The sequence below is a fragment of the Leptonychotes weddellii genome, chromosome 15, assembly GCF_054177405.1.
Source record: "Leptonychotes weddellii isolate Sample4059 chromosome 15, ASM5417740v2, whole genome shotgun sequence".
NCBI lineage: Eukaryota > Metazoa > Chordata > Mammalia > Carnivora > Phocidae > Leptonychotes > Leptonychotes weddellii.
This window is the reverse complement of record NC_138383.1, coordinates 16,313,344-16,329,703: the sequence shown is the minus strand read 5'-3', so window position 1 is coordinate 16,329,703 and position 16,360 is coordinate 16,313,344. Positions and strand designations below refer to the sequence as shown.

The 16,360-nt window shown below is 42.8% G+C and overlaps 1 protein-coding gene across 8 annotated transcripts in view; it reads right to left on the bottom strand.

Annotated features, from left to right (window-relative positions):
- GJC1 (gap junction protein gamma 1) overlaps positions 1-16,360 on the bottom strand; it is a 32,977-nt gene that overhangs the window by 16,149 nt on the left and 468 nt on the right. For 2 of the 8 annotated variants that reach the window (XM_081804859.1, XM_031030747.2), the window contains exon 1: positions 15,524-15,834. The exons of 1 other annotated variant lie outside the window; for it this stretch is intronic. The gene's annotated coding sequence lies outside the window, so the exon portion shown is untranslated. 5 more of the 8 variants (XM_081804860.1, XM_081804861.1, XM_081804858.1 and 2 more) reach the window with 5 other exon arrangements.

Sequence of the window (16,360 nt, the reverse complement as noted above, 5' to 3'; positions counted from 1 at the left end):
CTCAGGTCATGATCCCGGGGTCCTGGGATCAAGCCCCACATCCGGCTCCCTGCTCAGCCAGGAGCCTGCTTCTCCCTCTCCCACTCCCCCTGCTTGTGTTCCCTCTCTCACTGTGTCTCTCTCTGTCAAATAAATAAATAAAATCTTAGATTTTATCTATTTTATCACTCATGCACCTGGGTGCCTCAGTTGGTTAAGTGGCTGCCTTCGGCTCAGGTCATGGTCCCGGGGTCCTGGGATCGAGCCCCGCATCGGGTTCCCTGCTCAGTAGAGAGCCTGCTTCTCCCTCTCCCTCTGCCTGCCTCTCTGCCTACTTGTGCTCTCTATCTCTCTGTCAAATAAACAAATAAAATCTTTAAAAAAAAAAACAGTAAAAAAGAAGAGAATATTAAAGTGTTTATATCCTTCGATCAGTAATTTCACATCTAGTAATTTGTCTAAAATAAATGACCAATATAAGACAAATTTTATGCAATTTAGGATATAACCTCATGACAAAATACTGCACAACTACTATAAATCCTGTTTTAGAACAGAGATTACAAAATTCAAATGCATACAATTATCTAAAGACAAAAAAATAGACTAGTGGTTGCCTAGACCTGAAAGGGATGGGGCAGGGGGAAGGAAACAGGGAGTGACTGCTAATAAGTAGGGGATTTCTTTTTGGAGGAATGAAAACATTCTAAAATTAAATTGTGGTGATGGCTACACAATCCTGTTAATATACTGAAAATTTCAAATTGTACACTTTAAAAAAGTTAACTGTACGGTGTATGAATTATATCTCACTCAAGCTGTTTAAGACATTTTTTATATGTCTAGATACCAGTGAGGAGATACAAGTAACGGAAATAGGAAAATGGGGCCTGGAAAACATTCCAACCAAAGCGGGGGCTACTGCTTATTAGCTACAGCTATGGAGTTACCAAACTGTCATATCTTAAAAAAAAAAAAAAAAAAATTTAGTTATTTATTTGGTGGGGCGGGGAGAGAGAGCATGCATGTGCAAATGGGGGAAGGGGCAGAGGGAGAGAATCTTCAAGTACACTTCCTGCTGAGTGGGGAGGCTGACCTGGGGATGGAACTCACACTCTTTTTTTTTTTTTTTTTTAAGATTTTATTTATTTATTTGAGAGAGAGAGACACAGCGAGAGAGGGAACATAAGCAGGGTGAGTGGGAGAGGGAGAAGCAGGCCTCCCGCGGAGCAGGGAGCCTGACGTGGGGCCCGATCCCAGGACCCTGGGATCATGACCTGAGCTGAAGGCAGACGCTCAACGACTGAGCCACCCAGGCCCCCATGGAACTCAGAACTCTTGAATCCTGATCTGAGCCGAAACCAAGAGTTGGGACGCTCAACCAGCTGAGCCACCCAGGTGCCCCAAGACTTTCATATCTTTATTTATTTTAAAGATTTTATTTATTTATTTGACAGAGAGCACAAGCAGGGAGAGCAGGGGGAGAAGCAGGCTCTCTGTTGAGCAGCAGGGAGCCCGACACGAGGCTTGATCCCAGGACTCTGGGATCATGACCTGAGCTGAAGGCAGACGCTTAACTGACTGAGCCACCCAGGTGCCCCTATTTATTTTTCTTTTTAAAGATTTTCTTTATTTGACAGAGAGAGAAACAGTGAGAGAGGGAACACAAGCAAGGGGAGCAGGAGAGGGAGAAGCAGGCTCCCCACTGAGCAGGGAGCCCGATGTAGGGCTCAATCCCAGGACCCTGGGATCATGACCTGAGCTGAAGGCAGATGCTTAACTGAGTCACCCAGGTGCCCTGATTTTTTTTTAAAATTTTATTTATTTATTTGACAGAGAGAGACACAGCGAGAGAGGGAACACAAGCAGGGGTAGTGGGAGAGGAAGAAGCAGGCCTCCCACCGAGCAGGGAGCCTGATGCAGGGCTCGATCCCAGGACCCCGGGATCATGACCCGAGCCGAAGGCAGACACTCAACCGACTGAGCCACCCAGGTGCCCTTTCTTTTCTTTTTTTTTTTTAAAGATTTTATTTATTTATTCATGAGAGACAGAGAGAGAGAGGCAGAGGCAGAGGGAGAAGCAGGCTCCCCGCGGAGCAGGGAGCCCGATGCGGGACTCGATCCCAGGACCCTGGGATCATGACCTGAGCTGAAGGCAGACGCTTAACCGACTGAGCCACCCAGGCGTCCCTACAAATTTTTGATTGAAGTGGAAAATACCTACAGAAAGCTGCATAAATATAAGCATGCAGTTCAATGAATTGTCACAAACTGAACAGACCCTGTAACCAGCACTAAAATCAAGAACAAAACATTACCACCCACCAGAGCCACAATCACACCCCTTCCTACCCAAGGGAAACCACCATCCTTCCTCCAAACAGTACAGATTAGTTTAGCCCAGGGATAGTTCTTTGTTGTGAGGGACTGTCCCTTGCACCGTAGGGTGATTTGCAGCATCCCTGGTCTCTTCCAGTTATAGCAACCAAAGAGGACTTCAGACATTGCCAAATCCCCCTTGGGGAACAATATTATACCACATTGAGACCCACTGGTTTACCTGTTCTTGAACTTAATATAAATACAAAATGGAGTTTCTTGTATCAGAAAGAATATACTCTTTTGTGCCTGACTTCCTTTGTTCAGCATCTGTTGAGAGTCACCAATTTTGCTGCATTTAGTTCTAGTCTGTTCATTCTCTTTGCTTTACTATATTGCTGTTGTGTGAATATACCACAATTTATCCATTCTACTGCTGATGGGCATTTGAGCAATTTCCAGTTTTGAATATTATGAATAATGCTACCATAACATTCCATATATGTCTTCTGGTGAATATGTGTATGACTTCCTGTTGAATACCTAGAAGCAAACTGTCATGTCAGCTTCGGTAGGTCAGTACTTTTCCAAAGAGGGTTGTAACAATTTACATTCCTACCTGTCTCCTTTTATTTCACATTAGCAACTAAATATAATATATATAAGTTACAATATATATATAATAAAATATAAAATAGAAAATATATAATAAAATGCAGGGGGGGTGGTGGGAAATGCAGAGGGAGAGAGAGAATCTTAAGCAGGCTCCATGCCCAGTGCAGAGCCCGATCTCAAAACCCTGAGATCATGCCCTGAGCAGAAATCCAGAGTTGGACACTTAACTGACTGCGCCACCCAGGCATTTAAATAATATTTTATTTTTATCCAACATTTAAATAATATTGAGCCAGATAATCTTATTGGCTGAATAAAGCCTGCCAATTTGTGACCCGTTTAAGAAGAATATTTCAGGGGCACCTGGGTGGCTCAGTCGGTTAAGCGTCTGCCTTCGGCTCAGGTCATGATCCCAGGGTCCTGGGATCGAGTCCCACATCGGGCTCCTTGCTCAGCGGGGAGCCTGCTTCTCCCTCTCCCTCCGCCTGCTGCTCCCCCTGCTTGTGCTGTCAACTAAATAAATAAAATATTAATAAAAAAAAAAGAATATTTCATTATGTGAGAAAATTCTCCTATGTAGTAAAGAGACAAAAACCAACCAAACAAAAACCCTCCAGTAAGATAGTCTGTCTGAATGGAAATACACAAACATTGACAATGCTCAATGTTCAATGACAATTTGAACGGTTTCTATTTTGCTTTTCAGTATTTCCTACAATAAACATGTAATAAAGGAGTTGGCAAAGCTTTCCTATGCAACAAAAGCCCTGAGGGAAATTTAAAAAGTAGGTCGGGGCACAAATTTCATATTTGCATATACTCATAAAGACCTAATTAAGTAATGGATATATCACAGAAAAGTATAACCATCTCATAAAACCTGATACAGTTACTACACCCCCCTGCATAAAGGGGTCCAAGACAGAACTTACATAAAATTCCACTCCAGAGTAAAACAGAGTCTAGAGGGTAATTCATAATTTGTAAGGATATATCAAAAGATAGTAGTGTTCTTTTTTTTTAGAAGTTTTTAAAAGAGTTTATTTATTTAAGCAATCTCTACATCCAAATGGGGCTCAAACTCATGACCCTGAGATCAAGAGTCAGATGCTCTACCAACTGAGCCAGCCAGGCACCCCACAAGAGTAGTATTCTGACATGATGTCATATATAGCAGCTTACTATCATAATGTTGCTCTTTACATTCCTTTAGAAACTCACTATAAAATGGTCCAGGGGTGCCTGGGTGGCTTAGTCAGTTAAGCGTCTGCCTTCAGCTTGGGTCATGATTCAGGAGTCCTGGGATTGAGCCCTGCATCAGGCTCCCTGCTCAGCGGGGAGTCTGCTTCTCCCTCTCCCTCCAACCCTCCCCCTGCTCGTGTTCTCTCTCTCTTTAAATAAATACCTTTAAAAATGGTCCAGAAACAACAGAGAAAATTAACATATCCAATATTCCCTTGAAATACATAGTTGTTACCACTGCTACCTGCTGTTTACTGAATGTCTGATACTGAGTATTTGGAAAGAGTTATCTTTATTTGAGAAAATGATAATTAAAATAGCCACCAAAAACTTAACCAGTCTCCATTTTTTTTTTAAGATTTTGTTTATTTGAGAGAGAGATCAAGAGAGAGAGAGCACATGCATGAACACAAGCAGGGAAAGGCACAGAGGGAGAGGAACAAGCAGACTGAGCCAACTCAGGGCTTGATCCTAGGACCCTGAGATGATGTCCAGAGCCGAAGTCAGCTGCTTAACCCATCGAGCCACCCAGGCACCTCCCAGTCTCCATTGTAAGATTTCCTAGAAAGTAAATCTTTGACATGTGAAAATGTTACAAAATTCATACTTTCTGGGTGCCTGGGTGGCTCGGATGGTTAAGCGTCTGCCTTCAGCTCAGGTCATGATCCCAGGGTCTTGGGATCGAGTCCCGCATCGGGCTCCCTGCTCCTTGGGAGCCTGCTTCTCCCTCTGCCTCTCTCTCTCTCTCTGTCTCTCATGAATAAATAAATAAAATCTTTAAAAAAAAAAAAAAATTCATACTTTCTGTCCTAATCACTCCATTTCATTTTTTTCTCCTTCATATCAAGGATTCTTCTGTTGGGATAAGAATATGCCCATGAGATTCAGTACAAACCCAAGAGATTTCTCCTGAAAGAAAATACTAAATGTTAACATGCTGAATTATTTAAAACAAAATAATCTATTACTTTAAGGCTTTGAAGATTAGCTAAACGGGAATCTAGTAAGACCACTATTCTGAGCACAGATCTCATCTCTATTTTCCTACCTCAAAAAACCATGCTGATGTGTATGTTATTTCAAACCACAAAGAAAAAAACCAACAGTTTTTTGAGGCAAATAAATAAAATGCAACAGGAACTTTCTTCTTTTTTTTTTTCAAGTAAGCTCTACACCCATCATGGGGCTTGAACTCACAACTCCAAAATCAAGGGTCTCATGTCTCACTGACTGAGCCAGCCAGGTACCCCAGTAGGAAATAAACTTCTATTAAAAGCATTCTAGGGGTGCCTGGGTGGCTCAGTCGGTTAAGCGTTTGCCTTTCGGCTCAGGTCATGATCCCAGGGTCTTGGAATCGAGCCCCATGTGGGGCTCCCTCAGTGGGGAGACCGCTTCTCCTTCTCCCTCTGCCCTTGCCCCCAGCTTGTACTCTCTCTCTCAAATGAAGAAGAAAAAAAAGAAGAAGAGCATTTTACCAGGGATTCAAAATGCTAAGATGGTGGGGGGGGGGTTGGCTGGTGGAGCGTGGGACTCTTGATCTTGGGATAGTGAGTTCAAGCCCCACAATGGGTGTAGAGCTTACTTAAAAAAAAATGCTAAGGTTGGGGCGCCTGGGTGGCTCAGTCGTTAGGTGTCTGCCTTTGGCTCAGGTCATGATCCCAGGGTCCTGGGATCGGGCCCCACGTTGGGCTCCAGTCCCATGTCGGGCTCCCTGCTCAGCGGGAAGCCTGCTTCTCCCTCTCCCACTCCCCCTGCTTGTGTTCCCTTTCTCGCTGTGTCTCTCTCTGTCAAATAAATAAATAAATAAAAATCTTTAAAAAAAAATTGCTAAGGTTGATTTAAATTTCTCACTGAACTAGTAAGCATAATGAACTAGTAATCAAAATAAATCTATTCAGTAGAATGCTTTGCAAGCTATGTATACATAATTTCCTTCCCAGGATATATTACAAATCATAACATATTTTTCCATCCTTTTTTCTGAGTTTGAGTGTAATAGGATACAATGGCTTCAGATATACAATTCAGTAAAAGAACTGAGACACTCCCCCAATTCCTAACAATTTTTCCAAACAAAAAAAAAAAACTTTCCTAAGTGAATCTGAGAAGTGCAGGTTGACCTGTTCAACCTTCAATAAATACAAAGCTTTCACTCTGAATAACATGAACATCTACTAGTGAATTGGAATGTAAGGTCAAAGCAAGCTAGTTGAGTTAGACACAAAAACAACAAATCCCCTTTCATAAAGTATTATATGGTTTCTCTCACAAAACATTCTTTAGACAAATCTAGACAGGCTAATCAATCAGGTCTCTTAAAAAGAGATCCCAAGGGGTACCTGGCTGGCTCAGTGAGAAGAGCACGGAACACTTGATCTCGAGGTTGTGAGTTTGAGCCCCACGTTGGGTGTAGAGATTACTTAAAATTAAAATCTAGGGGTGCCTGGGATCGAGCCCCGCATAGGGCTCCCTGCTCAGCCGGGAGCCTGCTTCTCCCTCTCCCTCTGCCCCCGCCCCCTGCTTGTGATCTCTCTCTGTCTGTCAAATGAATAAATAAAATCTTAAAAAAAAAAAAAATTAAAATTAAAAAAAAAAGAGAGCGAGAGAGAGAGAGACAGAGACATATCCTAGGAACACCCCCAACTTTTAGGGTCTTAAGGCCTTTATGTAATAATTGCAAGAGATTTTCTGGAGCCCTAAATAATAGTGGCTATGCATATAGTATTTGTCTTTGTAGAAAACAGAAAAAGATTAAAACTCTATCATACACTGGTAAAGTTTTAAAATAAACTTGTAGTTTATTTATCATAGTATCATCTACACATACATTTGACAAGGCCATACATATTTGTAAAATACTATTTATACAGTTTACAGATAATACCTGCATGGATTCTAAGGTTAACTTTCAATCAATTATTCTGTAGTGGCCGATTGTTTGGTATCAGAGTATTAGACTAATATCCTTATTTTACTGAAGAGGATACTAAAGATCATGATGATGTGCTGAAGATCACACAACTAGGGGCGCCTGGGTGGCTCATTGATTAAACATCTGCCTTCAACTTAGGTCATGATCCCAGGGTCCTGGGATTGAGCCCTGCATCAGGGTCCCTGTTCAGCGGGAAGCCGGCTTCTCCCTCTCCCTCTCTCTGTCAAATAAATAAATAAATAAAATCTTTAAAAACAAACAAACAAAAAAAGATCACACAATTAATTAGGTGCAAAGCCTAGAATACAACTTGAGACCTAGTGATTTTTTTACTGTACTATGTGGGTTTAGTGTTTAATTTTATTTTCAGACCATGCAGAAAGGTGACAGTGCGGGGCACCTGGGTGGCTCAGTTGGTTAAGCGACTGCCTTCGGCTCAGGTCATGATGCCAGGGTCCTGGGATCGAGCCCCGCATTGGGCTCCCGGCTCAGCGGGGAGCCTGCTTCTCCCTCTGACCCTCTCCCCTCTCATGCTGTTTCTCTCTCGCTCGCTCTCTAATAAATAAATAAATAAAATCTTAAAAAAAAAAAAAGGTGACAGTGATATACAAGCAATATAAATATAACTGAAGAAAAGTCCCCATTTAAAATAGCAACAAGTGGGGCGCCTGGGGTGGCTCAGTCGTTAAGCGTCTGCCTTTGGGTCAGGTCATGATCCCAGGGTCCTGGGATCGAGCCCCGCATCGGGCTCCCAGCTCAGCGGGGAGTCTGCTTCTCCCTCTCCCTCTGCCTCCCCCCTACTCATGCTCTCTCTCTCTCTCTCAAATGAATGAATAAAATCTTAAAAAAAAAAAAAAGAATTAACAGGTACTGAGGGCTTACTATATGCCGAGCACTCTTAAAAAAAAAATTAAATTAAAAACAAAACAATGGAAGTTAGACAAAACCATGGACATGTTTTTCTTAATAATCTGAGTATGGAGGACTTTTAAAATGATACAAAACCTAGAGGTCAAATGAAAGAAATGACAAATTCAATAATACACAGTTAATTTTTGGAAAGCAAAAAATAATACTGTTAATAACTCAAAAGATACACTGAATGCTTAAAATGATTTGCAGCTCTCAGAATAAAAGGCTAATTTCTCTAACACATAAAGAACTCTTAACAGATCAATAATAAGACCACTCAATAGAAAAATCTGCAATGGATATGGAGAGGTCTCAGAAAAAGAAATATAAATAGTTTTTAACAATATGAACAGATATATAGTATCACTTGTAATTAAGGAATTACAAATTAAAACTATAGCACCATACTACTTTTCATTTTCATTTATCCAATTGGAAAAGACTTAAGAACTGACAGATCATTGACAAGGAAGGGTGTACAGAAAGAGACATTCTTTGTGCTTTACTGCAAGTGGTGGGGTGAACTGGTTATATGAAATGCACACACCTTTTGACCCAGCAGTTCCATTCTCAGTGTTTATCTAACAAATATGTTCACAGACATAGAAAATAATGTAGAAGAATATTCACTGAAACACTGTTGATAATGTGCTGGAAACAATTTAAAAGTTTATCAGGGGGGCGCGTGGGTGGCTCAGTCGTTAAGCGCCTGCCTTCGGCTTGGGTCATGATCCCAGGGTCCTGGGATGGAGCCCCGTATCGGGCTCCCTGCTCCGTGGGAAGCCTGCTTCTCCCTCTCCCACTCCCCCTGCTTGTGTTCCCTCTCTCGCTGTGTCTCTGTCAAATAAATAAATAAAATCTTAAAAAAAAAAAAAGGTATCAGGAAGGGACTGGGTAAACAAATTACAGCACATCTGGTAGTTAAAAAGTATGAGAGCTCTATCTCTGAAGATATGAAATAAACTAAGATATATTAGCGAACAATGCAGTCTGTAGAACAGTACATGTAAGTATGCTACCATTTATGTATATATGTGGAGAATTACTGAATCCATGGATACCTCTAGAATTCACAAAAAAAGGTAAATAATAATTGCTTCAGCAGAAAAAAAATGAGTGAGTGAGAAGAGAATAAAGGAAGACTTACTTTTCACTGCAAATCCTTTCATACCTTTAGGATTTTATAATACCTAATACATTACCTACCCCAAAAAGCAATTCCTTTCATACCTTTAGGAATTTATAATACCTACCCCAAAAAAGTCTACAAAGTAAAATACTGAAGTGCAAAACTATCAACACTGGCCTTAATGTATATAAACTGTCCCAGTTTTTTGGGACATTAATTATACTGAAGCTTGGCCCAACAAATAGAAGAAATGAAAATCAGAACTAGGTATAGGATGTCAAAGAAAAAACCTAATCTTCAATTTCTTTATTACATCTAACAGCCTGCCTAAGCCAGCTATGATTATTTTCCTGGGAGGCAAGTGTACCCATTGTGTATACTATACCACTGGTGACCACTGTATTTTTGGTCTATTAAAACTACTGAAGACTGCTCAGGCCATGGCTATTAGCAAGTTTACATCAGTAAGTATTTACCAAGAACTAGCACTGTATCGGCATATAAGACCAATAGTGCAAAAAACATAAAATAATGAGGCTTCTTTTTTTAAATAAAGATTTTATTTATTTATTTATTTGAGAGAGAGCGAGCGAGCAGGTAAGGGGCAGAGGGAGAGGGAGAGAGAGAAACTCAAGCATCTCTGCATTGAGCTCAGAGCCCGAAGTGATGTGAGGCTCAATCTTACAACCTGATCATGACCTGAGCCAAAACCAAGAATAGGATTCTCAACTGACTGCACCACCTAGGTGCCCCAATAATGAGGCTTCTAATTAGAACAAAAGCTCTGTCAGAAGTTACTTTGCGGGGCTCAGTCGTTAAGCATCTGCCTTTGGCTCAGGTCATGATCCCAGGGTCCTGGGATCGAGCCCCGCATCGGGCTCCCTGCTCCACGGGAAGCCGGCTTCTCCCTCTCCCACTCCCCCTGCTTGTGTTCCCTCTCTCGCTGTGTCTCTCTCTGTCAAATAAATAAGTAAAATCTTAAAAAAAAAAAAAAAAAAAAAAAGAAGTTACTTTGCTACAATCATCAACTATAAATAAAAGAGAAACTAGTAAGCACTCAAGTAATTGTTGAATATAGAAATGAACTATGAGGGCGCCTGGGTGGTTCAGATGGTTAAGCGTCTGCCTTCAGCTCAGGTGGGATGGAGGCCCACATCCGGCTCCTGGCTCGGTTGGGAGCTTGCCTCTCCCCCCTGCTCATGATCTCTCTCTGTATCTGTGTTTCAGATGAATAAATAAAATCTTAAAAAAGAAAAAAAAAAAAGAAAGAAATGAACTATGAGCTAGGTGCTGTGATACTGGGCTGCCCAAGATAGATATTACTCCTGACTTAATGAAATATACAGAACAGTCTAATGGTGAAATAGGCATTATACAAATAATTAATCAAAACTGTAACAGAAGTGCAGGGTGCTGTAAGAGTATGTTATTGAGTTCTCTAACTGAATCTAGGAGGATCAGAAAAGATTTCTCCACAAAAGTGATATTTAAGCATATTTTGAAGAATTGAGGGGCTGCTTTCCAGGCAGAGTAATTAGCTACAGCATGTACAAAGGCCTTGGGTGAGCTCTGAGCCTTTAAGGAATAGAGGGGGGGATAAAGAAAGAAAAAAGGAAAAAAAAAAAAGATCAGCAAGCCACACCACTCATAACAAGAAAAAGTACAAAGACATGATGCTAGGGAAGGCCAGATCACACCTTGTTAAATGAAGAGGGAAGGCCTTAAAAGGAAAACAAGTTTTCAGGTAAGTGACTTGGTTAAATTTGTTTTATAAAATAAGACAATTCTAGCTGCTGTGAGAAGACTAGATGAGGATATACTGCTTAGGGTATGTATGTATGTAGTAAAAGTATAAAGAAGTACAAAGGAATAATAAATTCAATTAGTGATTACCTCTGGCAAGGAGGTCTACAATGGAGGTTGGGGGAAGGAGGATACAATCAGGTGGGGAAACACCTGACCTTTACTGGTAATATTTTATTTTCCTAAGCTGCAAGGTAGTTAAGTATTTATTATAGTATTATTTATTACTTTTTCTGTCTTAAATATCTCATACTACCCTCCCTTTTAAAAATAAGATCGAATGTGGAAAGACCATTTATAATTGACTATAATAATCTTAGGAAAAGGTGACCTAGACTAGGATGGGGAGACTAAAGGTAGAGAAAAATCACAAGTCTGGCCTCAGTAAGTTGTTGATAGAGCCACTCAATGAAATGGTACAGTGAAGGTCTAGGTTTGGAGCCACGATTAAGAGGTCAGTCTGGGCAGCTCAACTCAAAGTATCTCCGAAGCTAAGTAGAGATGTTGAGTAGGCAGCTGGGATCAGAAAAGAAGTCTGGAAGGCAGACAAAAATCTGGGAATATTCAAAATACATATTGTAACTGAAGCCACAGAATGGATGAAATTAGAGGACCAAGACTTGAGAAAGACCATCAATTAAAGATCTGGTAGAGGGGCACCTGAGTGGCTCTGTCGGTTAAGCGTCTGCCTTCAGCTCAGGTCATGAGTCCAGCATCTGGCTCCCTGTTCTGCGGGGAGCCCGCTTCTCCCTCTGCCTCTGCCTCTCTCATGAATAAATAAAATAAAATATTTTAAAAAAATAAAATAGGGCGCCTGGGTGGCTCAGTCGGTTGAGCGACTGCCTTCGGCTCAGGTCATGATCCCAGGGTTCTGGGATTGAGTCCCACATCGGGCTCCCTGCTCTGCAGGGAGCCTGCTTCTCCCTCTCCCACTCCCCCTGCTTGTGTTCCCTCTCTCGCTGTGTCTCTCTCTGTCAAATAAATAAATAAAATCTTAAAAAAAAATAAAATAAAATAAAATAAAGATCTGGCAGAAGAGGATGGGGGGGAAAAACCTGAAGGAATAGCCAGAGAGTAAGTGGGGGAAATCAGAAGCCAGGAGAAAAGAGTACTTCAGGAAGGAAATTTTTGAACTGAAATAAACACCTATTGGGGTGCCTGGGTGGCTCAGCTGGTTGAGCGTTTGCCTTTGGTTCAGGTCATGATCTCAGGGTCCTGGGACTGAGCCCTATGTCTGGCTCCCTACTCAGCGGGGAGTCTGCTTCTCCCTCTGCCCCTTCCCCCTTGTGCTTATGCGCCCTCTTTCTCTCTCAAATAAAAAAATAAAATCTAAGATTTTATTTATTTGTCAGAGAGCACAAGCAAGGGGAGTAGCAGGTAGAGCAGGCAGAGGGAGAAGCAGGCTACCCACTGAGCAAGGAGCCCAATGTGGGACTTGATCCCAGGGCCCTGGGATTGTGACCTGAGCTGAAGGCAGACACTTAACCAATTGTGCCACCCAGGCGTCCCAATAAATAAAATCTTAAAAAAAAAAAAAAATAGGGGCGCCTGGGTGGCTCAGATGGTTGGGCGTCTGCCTTCGGCTCGAGTCATGATCCTGGGGCCCCGCATTGGGCTCCCGGCTCCGCGGGGTGTCTGCTTCTCCCCCTCCTTCCTGCTTGAGCTCTCTCTCACCATCTCTGTCTCTCCCAAATAAATAAATAAATAAATATAAATAAAAATAAAATAAACACCTATTCTGAAATGGGCATTTAGGAATCTGAGGTCCAAGAATGAGTCAAAGGGAATTCCCTAAAAACAGAAAGTCCAGATCTACCTTATTCTGAACATTCCCAAAAGAAATGTTATAACTCAGTTAAGTAACAATAAATTCAGTCAAAACTGATAAATCATACAGAGACAGATGAAAATAATCTTTGCAACTATATGAGACTAGAATATCCAGTTTAGAGATTAGAGGATAATAGGGATGAAGTTTATTTCATTTCTATAGCGAAAAAACACAAAAACTTACTCCAAAATCCTGTACATTCTTTTGTTTCAAAGATTTCAGAGAATTTCCAAATTGCTAAACCTTTCAGCATGTTAAGCTGTAAGCATTTTGAGAGCAAAAACCACACAGTATTCATCTTCAGCATCTAGCATTCTAGCAAATAACTGAATGAAAAAAAAAAAAAGTTCACTAAATGAATGAACGGCCACCACAGTACCATGTCCAAATTGTGCTGGTGCAAAAAGCAGTATAGCTCAAAAATACAAACTCTGAGGGCTCTACTCATTCCACAGAACACTTCTTTTCTTAGAAATAAAATGGTATCTGCAAAGAGATCTCATCCCTGTCCTGCGGGGGCGGGGAGAAATCCTTTGGGCAACACATTCCACACACAGGCTTCAAAGACAAACTTGAAGGTTGTCAACCCCTACAGTGTTTGCAAAATTCAAGAATGTACTACTCCTGTATGGCAGCCCAGTACTGTCTGGTCATTCATTCTAAAGAGCGGGAGAAAATAGCAATGCTCAGAGATAAAAGAATAGGTCCTTATTTCCACAAAAACTAAACCCATCAGTTGCGGTAGTAGGTCTGAAAATTGTTGGCACTTAGCTGATATTAACAGTGCAGAACTGTGTTTCAGGTTAATGATACCAACTAAAATCTATTATCCTATGTATTCTCAAAGAAATGGTCTAAAAAAAAAAAAAGTAATCCCATTTTTCTTTGCCTAAATTTCTATCAGATATTTTGGGTAGGAGCCACACGTTTTTATGCTACAAGAAAAGCACCAATTAGTAAAAATAAATACATACATTTGCAAGTTAAAAAAAAAAAAAAGCACCAATTTGGAAATAAAGAAGTATACTCCCAGTTCCACTAACTATCCAGGCTAGTAATGAAAAAAAGAAGGGAACACAGCTCATTTATTTTGAAATGTGAACAAACCTCAAATAAAAAGCCCAGCATTTTGGAACTCCTCTCTTTGCACTGCATTAGGCATAGAAGAAACTATGCATTTATTAAGAGAATGATACTCTAGATTTTAATTATGTATTTTGTATTCTAGGATCCCAATTACTGACTTAATAGAAGAGCCTGGAGCTAGGGTGGTGGTGCAGCTAATCAGAGACAGACCCTCTAGTCCTTCCCTTTTGCTAATTTATACAAATATAAAATAGGAATAAAAATAATTATTAAGGGTAACAGTATTTAAGTAAAACTGTTATGCTGAAGGTATGTTAACTTCTTAAATCCTTTGGACTGAAGGCTAAAAGTCAATTCTATCTTCATGAACTGAATTGAAGGTCTCTGGGTCCTTCGCTCCTTTTTGAGAGAACCATGGTGGCTACCTAGCACAGATAGAAAACCAATTCTGAAGTCACACAACCTAAAAAAGAAGTTAAAAGCGCTTTTAGAAAGGATGTTTGAAATGCTTTGGAAAAGCGCACAACAGTTTAAGACAAGCAGTAAACAGTATCAAACCATTACAAATCAGGACAAATAAGACAGGTAGAACTTCCGTATGGCTCCTATCTATTCTCTCCAAAATGTCCTTTCCTTACAATACTCTGCTCACAAATATCTGGCTCACACTAAGATGGGGTTTACCACAGCTTTTTACCTTTTACCCAGAAGAGTCAGTTCATTTCTTTAATTCTGCCATTACATAGCACTTAAGAAATCTAAAGCAACTGCAACATACTATGCTAAATTCCAAAAAAATAAAACCAACAAAACTCCAGGAAACGTGGTAACCACAATTCACAATATATTTAGTCAGAAGCTCTGGAATTAAGCTTACTTTTCTGCATTCTTACTCTGAATAATACCTAAACCCTCTTTAGGAGGTAAAGGATTTGATCCCTAAATTACATTATTAATCCCCTTTTCTACAGATATGTGATGTAGTCGAGATATGCTGTTCTCCGTTTATTAGGAATTAAAGTCCCCTTCATTTAGACTGCTTGGTTTTTATAGCGCTTTCCCACATACTCACTTCAAAGTATACACAACACGAACGTGTAATAGTTTTAGACTAATCAGGCACAAGATAATGCTTATCCAGAACTTACTCTATGTTGATTTACTCGATTCCACAAAGTACGGTCTTGAGGCTAACAAAATAAAGCGTGAGCACAATGAAATCTGTACCATTGCAGGTTCTCAATGAACAAACATTCCTTCAAATCATAAATCCGAACTCGCCCACTTCGCAAAGAAAAAGTAATCCCAATCTTAGAAACAATCACAAGGGAAGGAAAACAACGCAAATGCTAAACCACACATTCACGTAAATCCTTTCAATTCAAAGCTCCAAACGCAGCCACCAACCACACAATTGGCCACAGTCGCAGCTTTAGCGCCTTCTCTTAATTTTGAATCTGCAGACCGAAGGGAAAACAAAACAATGGTCCAAAGTTTCACGAAGTGGAAAAAAAATCATTTTAAGTAAAGGAAACACGTTAATGAAGAGGCGACCGCGCCATTCCCCCCCCGCCCCCCGTTTCCCTCCTTCCAGCCCTCGAACTAAATCTTGTCTACAACACTGACGGGAGGCAGGAGTCCCGGCAGCGCTGTTAGAGGAAGGAGTCAAACGAACCGCACGCCGCCTGGAGAGATGTCAGGGGCCGAGCGTCGGGAGACAAAGACCAGCCCGCGAAGCGCCCCGGCGGCGAGGGGCGGCCCCGGCGCGGCCCTGCGCCCCTAACCGCCCCGAGGAGTTGCGAGCACCGCCGAGCGCCGCCCAAGTGCGCGCCCGGGGTCCTCGCCCGCCCGGCGCGGCCGCCGCCGCCCGGGCCCACCCCCTGGCCGTTTCCCTCCCAATTTGGGAACAGCGCGCCCAGGGACAAAGGGGGAGGGAGCGCAGGGGGCAGCGGCGAGCCGCCGGTCAGACGCCCCTCCGGGGTTGGCGGGAAGTCTCAGCAGCAGCCCCTCCCGCCCCCCCGCCGCACTCTTCCCGGGACCCCCGCCCCCGCGTCCCCCCCTCCTCCGGCCTCCCCACAAGTTCTCCCGCCCCCCCGGGCCCCGCCCCTTGCCCGCTCCTCAGCCCGCCCTGCGGCCGCCCCTCACCGGGCGGCGTGTTCCCCCGGAGCCGCCTCCTCCGCCGGGCCTCGGCCCGTCCCACCGGCCGCCGCCTCATGTGCCCCGCGTCGCCATCGCCTTCGCCGCCACCCGCACCTCTCCTCCAACTCTCGCCGCCGCCGCCCTCGCCTGAGTCTCCAGCCGAGGCCGAAGCCGCTCCCGCCGCCGCCTCCCGCTCCCGCCGCCCGGACCCGCGGGGAGGCGCCTGCGCACTACGCGCCGCGGTGGGGGCGGGGGCGTCCCGCCGCGGCCTGGGAGCAGGGGGCGCGCGGCACGTGGCGCTCGGGTGGGAGGGGGCGCCCCGGAGCGCGCGGGCGGCGGCGCGGGCGTCCAACTTTCTACGGTCGGGCCCTCG